This window comes from Lipotes vexillifer, unplaced genomic scaffold (genome assembly GCF_000442215.2).
Source record: "Lipotes vexillifer unplaced genomic scaffold, Lipotes_vexillifer_v1.1 scaffold933, whole genome shotgun sequence".
NCBI lineage: Eukaryota > Metazoa > Chordata > Mammalia > Artiodactyla > Lipotidae > Lipotes > Lipotes vexillifer.
Window position 1 is genome coordinate 695893 of NW_006770403.1, and position 7779 is coordinate 703671.

Here is a 7779-nt window from a genome sequence, read left to right on the forward strand (position 1 = left end):
TAAGCATTGGGCTGGTAAAACTAGGTCTCTCCCATCCCACCCCCAGTCATTTTAGTATTAAGAGAAATGAGTAGATAAGGGAGCTTCTAATTCATTGTTCTCAGCTGCACTTTCAGAATAACATAAAACATGTTGTCACGGAAAAGGTGGACTAAGTGAAGTGTATACACTGAATTCTAACTCAGCCACTCCATTTCTGGAAATCGGGTTTTCTGACTTAATATTAAAATTAATGGTTGGCTGGGAGAGAGCTTACTGTTAGCAAACTTTGCTATATTTTGGAACCGTTCTATGTAGTTTTTTTAATGAGTGTCTAGTCCTTAAGCAGAACCAAATGAAAAGTTCAATTTTATTGAGTGACTTTTATATTGATTTAATTGCTGCTGTAAGTTTTTTTTGGAAGCACAACAGGTTATAAATAAATAATTAACATTAAAATGTTCTTTATAAAAAACATTCACAAAAGGACGAATCCAATCTAGAACATTTCTGTGACAATTTGATGGTTCTACCATTACCTGGAATATTGAGGCTGACTGGAAATGTTTTGATTTTTGTATATCTCTTGTTTTATTTATTTTTTAAATAGCATTTTGAAGAGTTTAACGGCTGGAAATGTTATGTGATAAACAGCTTGTTAAAACTGATGTCACAAGTAATTTAAAAACAACTCACATTTTAAAAATTATGGCATTTAAAGTACAAGTCTGTTTTTTAATATCTTTATTATCCTCTTTCTCACATAAAATGAAATTTTATGATTTGGAGACTTACTTTTTTTATCACGAAGTTGGTGGTAGTATAAAGAAGCAAGAAAGTGCATTGTTTTCAAATGTTGCTGTATTTGCAACGAGAAGAGGAATGAATATTGTAGAGCAAGGGTGCCTTCTACCAGTGTGGTGTGAGGGTGAGCTTCATTTTCACGGAAGTATAGGCAGCGGAGAAATTAGGAACAGATGGGTCTTGGAGGCCAGAATCTTGTGCTTTAGGGGAAAGCATTTGGACATGGAATACAACTAATGAGTTGATATTGCTCGGTCATTCAGTCTTTTATCCTATCAGTAGATCTTTGTACTTCAGAGGAAAGTTGAAATTGCATTTGTCACTCACCTTCTCACATGTGAAATGCCATAGATGCTGGGCAGAAAGCAAGTAGGAAAGGCAGGCAGTTCTTTCTCTTTCTGACTCTTCAGCTGTTCAGCTTACACCCTACAGCATGGAATATGATTAGGCCTTTTAAAAGATGTTATTGGCATTTGTGTTAACCTAACTCCTTTTAAATATCCAGAGGCAAGATTTGGCTCTAAGAGATTCTATAGTAATGAGTTTCATGTGCCTCCAAGGTACATTATTATAAAGTATCAGATGGGAAATTTTTGGTTATCTAGAGGCATTTTTTCTTAACTTGAAAGTTTATACAGTTAGAAATGTTCTTAAAGTAAAATTCTAAAATAAAAAATTATAGAACTTTTGCTACTACTTTAATAAATCAGAATAATGTATCGATTGTAGTTGAAGCTAGATTCTAATATCCCCATGTAAAAACCTAGATAAACTGAAGTCACCTTGGTTTTCTATCACAGCCTTAGAAAATAGACTCAGGATGATGCCAGCCTTAGTTATGATAGCAACAATGCAATTAATAGCTGAAATCTGTGGACATACTGTAGAATTGGAAATTTTTTCATTCCCTAGTAGTGTGCTACCTCTTACGTACTCACAAGAGCCAATTGCTATCGGGAATTTTGAGGGCTGGTTGTAAAACACAGCTACTATTAAAAATTAAATTACATAAACATATACAGTTAGATAATATTATTAAAAACAATGGTAATAAATACTCAAAATTCATTATCTCCTACTTATTTTACTGCATTTTACTATAGGCTACGCTCTTCAGGTTATTTACATGTATTGTGTCTGTGTAGTCAAAATGCTACAAAATAGTGGGAATTAGAACACTTCTTCCCAGCTCTGTATTCAGGGACTTCATATTGGAAGCTTGGACTCAGTCACGATGGTAGTATTACACCATAGATATCAGCAAACGCTACAAATCAGGACTTGATATATTGTTTTGTCAATTGTTTCTAGACTTAAAAAAGGGATAGAGAAAATGCTAATGATGCAGATTAAACTTAAAAGTAGGTAGTGTCTATAGCCATTATCTTAGCTTGGGCTCCTATAGCATGTTACCATAGACTGGTATAAATGCTTAAACACAAGCATTTATCTCTCATAGTTCTAGAGGCTGGGAAGTCCAAGATCAAGATGCAGCAAATGTGGTTCTTGGTGAGGGTCCTCTTCTTGGTTTGTAGATGGTCACCTTCTCATTCCATCTCCACTTGGTAGAGAGAGCTCGATCATCTTTCTCCTGTTTCTTCTTGTAAGGGTGCTAATTCCATTCATGAAGACTCTGCACCCAAAGCCCCACCTCGTAATACCATTACATTGGGAGTTAGGATTTCAATATATGAATTTTGGGAGAATACAAACATTCAGTCCATAACAGCTGTTAAAATGTGAATAACACAGAGAATTGAGGAAATATTCTTTCAGTATTCAAAAGGTATTATCCAATTTAGAGAAGGGGTCACCCACATCATTGATGATTGAGTGAAGTCAGTACACTCACACTTATATATATCTTCATTGTTTCACTTTTGTCTTACTCATTAACATATATGATAATGGATGTTCAGCATGGATGTTGGACCTATGCTTGTTTGCCAGCTGAAACCATAAGTTGGCTACTGATAGAAGAGTTTGGTAAAAATCAACAAAAGCTTTCTGTGAGAATCAACTGGCTGTAGGCAATTTACAGTGGAGCACTGTGTATTTATTATTTGTACGTGTGCTGCACACCTTTTATAGCAGTAAAATTTACTACACATACACAAACACACACATAAACACACACACACACACACACACACACACACACACACATTTTTCCACCAGAGAGCTGGTTTTCAAACATTTACCGGCCCACACACTACAGCCCACCACTGTCTAGCCATGGCCAAAGGTTAACTCTAATTTTTTGGGTCTTGATGTGGCTTTGGATTCCAGATGATTTAATGATTTTGAAAAGAAATGAAAAACATTTTTATTTTTAATAAATCAGGGAAGAATCAGGCTAGCTTCCAAGATGTTAATTATTGTGAAATTGCCGCTTATCCAAGACATCTGTGAATTCTGGTGGGCGTGTCTGCCAGGTACTAAATTTTAGGCAAGTGCTATATTTTCTCAATATATTAATTGAGGCATTTCTATGGAGTTAGTGTTGCATGAAGAAATTAATAGAGTTTTCATTTCCTCTGGTGTTAGACTCTCGTTTACCTATTCTCTTTTTCTTTCTCACTGTTATTTTAGGTTGAACCATATGAAATTGCCATTTTTGTGGGTAAAATAAAGTTGACTATCGGCAATTTCATATGGTTCTACTTAATAATTTGGTCAGAGATACTTAGATAATAGTTCTGTATTATTTTAGTTTACTATGAAAGAATAACATTGAAGCCTAGGAACATTCCTTGGTAGTATTTAAAAATCAAATAAGATGTATTTAGTTTATGTTTTATTAGAAAGTGAAAGTAAAGTTTATACCTAATCTGTATTCAGTCAATAAATTGACAAGGGTACCTGATAACTGTTTTAAAAAGTCATGTTTTATAGGATTATCTGATTTTTAAAAGTATAATTTACCATTTAAATGGATACTTTTGATATGCATTGTCTAATCTTACAAAAGATGAGTAATACCCAACTTAAGGACCAGGAACCATAATTCGAGTATTCGGCTTTCACTCCCTTTATGGAAATTTGGGCAAAGCCATTATGAATTTGTCCCTGGTCTTTTCCTGGCTTCATTTCCTAGACTATCATTAAAAATCCTTTCCTTCTGTGGTCTGGGAGTACAGATGCCCTTTACTGAGAAGTGACTTTACTATGAATTTCATTTTGCCCAATCCAATTTTATGATCCCAATATTCATTAGTTTTTTCAGCAAAAAACTGGAAAGGTAATTTAGTACCCAGTTTCTATGTTTGTAAAACAGAGATAATGAAAATTAAATGAGATAATAAATGTAAAATGTTTAGAATGGTAACTGTACATAGTAATCACTCAACAAATAATACTAAAGTATATGTAATAAGTTTAGGCACAATTAAGGAAGAAAAATCTCATATTGAGTAAGAGTATTTTCTGGAATGCTATTTGCTCTGTAACTTAACTATTTTGGAAGAATCTCATGGGTATAGTGCTGATTTATTTTCTCTGCCCTTTGATAAATGATACCAATACCATTTCATTAGCAATAGGAGAGGAAGAAGCCCTTTCTCATCACAGCCCTCTTACAGAATAGTCTGTCCCCATCATTGATTTTCCTCTTTGCTGGCTATCGAGGAAACTGTAAACCACACTGAGAATCGAAGACTTAAAGCTGCTGCAGCAGGTGGATGAGGATTTGGAAGAGGTGGCAGCTCCAAGCCAGGACAGCTGTGGCTCCTGGGCCTTGTGCTACCTCCTCCAGGCTTTCTCCTGGTGCACTTTGGCCTCTTCTGTAGTTATGGGGACTCAGGGCCTGCTCCTGATTGAACCTCCAAATTTTATCTGAATTCACCACTTTCTGTTTGTCTATCAGGTATGAGAAATGCAGTCCACTTGCTCCCACCATTTATTGCCCACCCTTTACTTTCTCCCCGGATTCCTCTTTTCAGTGTTATCTGCCAGGCAGGATGCTGCTTCCTAACTCTTTCCCAGAAACACTGCTGTTTCTGACATTAGCACACAACACCTTTAGGTATTTTGAAAACTGTAGTCTATTGCTGTTACCTATAATAACATAGATAGTAGTTAGCAACATAGAACAAACAATGAAAAGAAATCATTTTTTTCCCGTTAGTAGTAATTCTAGGTCCCACTGAAATGTAAGTAGGATTAGCTAGGCTCTTGCTGCTTTGCACCCGACTGGAGGTTAGGCATATTCCAGCTATTTGGTTTGGGTATTAGATCAAGCTGCCTAGATACTGGTATGTGGTGGATCTGGCTGGGACCATCGCCAGGTTTGGCAGCTTTCTCAGTCACTTTAGACATTCTTAACTTTTGTCTGGGTTTTGGATTCCAGCTTACCCCAATTGTTTCTGGCTGGTTATTCTACTTTGCAGTATCCCTTTCCCCCCATACCCTTGAATTCAGACCTGCTCCCTGAATCAGTGGGTAAGGCAGACATTTCCCTAACTTCCCTCAAAGATTCTGTTCCAGAAGCAGGTCACTGTGCTTCTCCACTTCTGAGATAGGTCATCTGACAGGCTCACATCGCCTTCAGAGGCGAGTCATCTTCCCAGGTGCCTTGCTCTTGGGAAGGCTTGCTATAACCAGCTCTTTTCAAAAACCAGCAGCACACATCCATCTGTTTTGTTCAGAACTCTAATTCTCCGTTCATTTGCACAGCACAGATGAATGTCCTGGCTAGAATTCAGTGAATGACCAAGCTCTTCTCAGTCTTAGATTAAATGAACCAATCCATGGAGAGTTTCTAGAAAAATGTCTGAATAAAAGTATTCCTTAATACCTGTAGTATTTCTAAATCATCTATCAGATACCATTCTTTTTTTTTTTTTCCTTTCCCCATACAGGTGACTGATCTTCCAAGATTTTTAATGTTCAGATCTTTAAATAAACAATAACACATTTTTTCTCCAAGGGTCATGCCCTTGCAGTATTCGCTAGTCTGCTATTTATGGCAATGAAGAGTCTGGCTTAAGAGATATAACACAAGTGAGTATTTAGTTTTTGATATTGAAGGCCTACTTCACAGTCTTCTCCTTGAAGACATGGCACCATCTTTTCCAAAGGCTTCATTCTAATCCAGGAGTAATACTTAGTAGCAGTATGAGTTTGAGCAATTTACATTATTATCTCCTTGAGCCTCAGTTTCTATATCTGTAAAATAAGGGTACTAATGTCTTATTCTATGTATATAACCAGGAGTAAATGAGATACCTTTGTGAGAAGTATTTAATAATCATAACGTGAGATGTCATTGTAAGGAACAGCTATTATTCAGAAATATTTTAAGGGGAAAATTTAGTGCCTTTCAGATTTAAAACTGAAGACAGAGCTTCAGTTCCCCACCATTATTTTGTATTTTCTCATTTTCTATGTCTTTTAATTTTTTTCCCCCACCACTCCATATATGAAAACATTCTTGGAGTTTTATTTTTTAAACAGCACTACTTTCATTATCAACTTTACAGAATCCAAATGATACATAAGGAGGTGCCACTCCTGGGCTTTATAATATTTTTAACTTAGAGTATAAAGATTGATTAGTATGTCTGAGCAGTGACAGTTCTTAGCTATCAATAAATAATATATGTATAGCAGGACGTTACCATGAAAGAAACATATTTAAAAATTTTACTAATTGCCAGTCTGTTTTACATAACCACGGTCTGTGATGGAGTAAAGGAATTGAATGATTCTCATTGTCATATCTTACCACATATGAATATTCTCTTCTCCCTTTCTTTCTTTCTCTGGAAAAGAGCCCTTAACTGATTTTCTGCTGCCAGCCTCGAGTAAATCTTCTTCCAGGGCTTGAGATCCTTGATAGAGCTGCCCACGTGAAGTCTTGCTTTTCCCAGACTCAGCAGACGGGAGGGTAGGTGTAGATCCTGCTCCCTGCCCTGGTCTCTATGAAAGAGAAATAGGAGAGGAGAGGGAAGGACAGGAAAACGTGAGGGATGAGGGAAGGCAAAATAGAGACATGAGATGTGAGCACTGTGGACTCTTTGCCGTGTCTTCCCAAAAGAAAAAAAGGGGGAAGAAAATCAAAGTCTTCCAAGAATGATCAAGCATGCCTCATTTTACTTGAACCCTCTTTCAGTATAAATACAAAGGACAAAAAGGAGATTTTTTTTCGGGTTTATGAACCTGATTTCTTAAAAATCACATTTTGATATTAAAGTTGCATTAAATTAAGCCAAGGTTGCTGTCTTTCATGTTTTCCAGCACCCTTCAGGATGTTGAACAAAGGAAATATCGTTCCATCAATGGTTGTAGTAGTTAGCAGCAACAACAATAATACCTCCCATTAATTGAGCACCTGTTATACACCGGGCATTGTTTCCTGTGATGTTTCTAATGTTTCTATATCATTATCTCCAAATGCAGATGAAAAACCTGAAGCTCAGAAATGTAAAATAACTTGCCTCAAGATAGAGAAGTGGGGGAACCTAGTGCCCTTGATAACAATATTCATATTCAGCTACAGTGGTAATGAGCTTCCTCAACCATAATTTATTTCCCACACATCAGTGATTCCACGGCTCTTACTTTGTGTAACCCTGTGATGTTGAAGGGGTCTGAGGTCATTCTGTGCCTAGGCAGGAATCCATGCCAAACATGGCAGTCGGATGTCTTTATTGGCTTTCTAAATAGAGATTTCTAGGCAACATGTCATGTGTTTACAGGTGAAATATTGATAAACTCCTGAGTTAAATTTCTTGGCTAAATAATGGTGTGGAGTACATAGTAGGTGCTGAATAACTATTTGAACATACAACACTGCAATCCGGAAAGAGTCCTAAAATTTTAGCACGAGTAAAATTTGTTTTCTTCTTAATAGGATTGCTAAGAAAATGTTTTTTTTGATAGGGTTTTTTTGTGTTTTTTTCTTTTTGGTTTATTTGCCTGATTCAAGTAGGGACACCCTTACTTGAACAGATTTAGGATTGATGGTTTTGAACAAGTTGATTCTCAAGGGAAAGA

The 7779-nt window shown here is 36.4% G+C and overlaps 1 protein-coding gene across 4 annotated transcripts in view; it reads left to right on the forward strand.

Moving 5' to 3' along the window:
• SLC4A4 (solute carrier family 4 member 4) overlaps window positions 1–7779 on the forward strand; it is a 350524-nt gene that overhangs the window by 159509 nt on the left and 183236 nt on the right. The gene's annotated exons all lie outside the window — the stretch shown is intronic.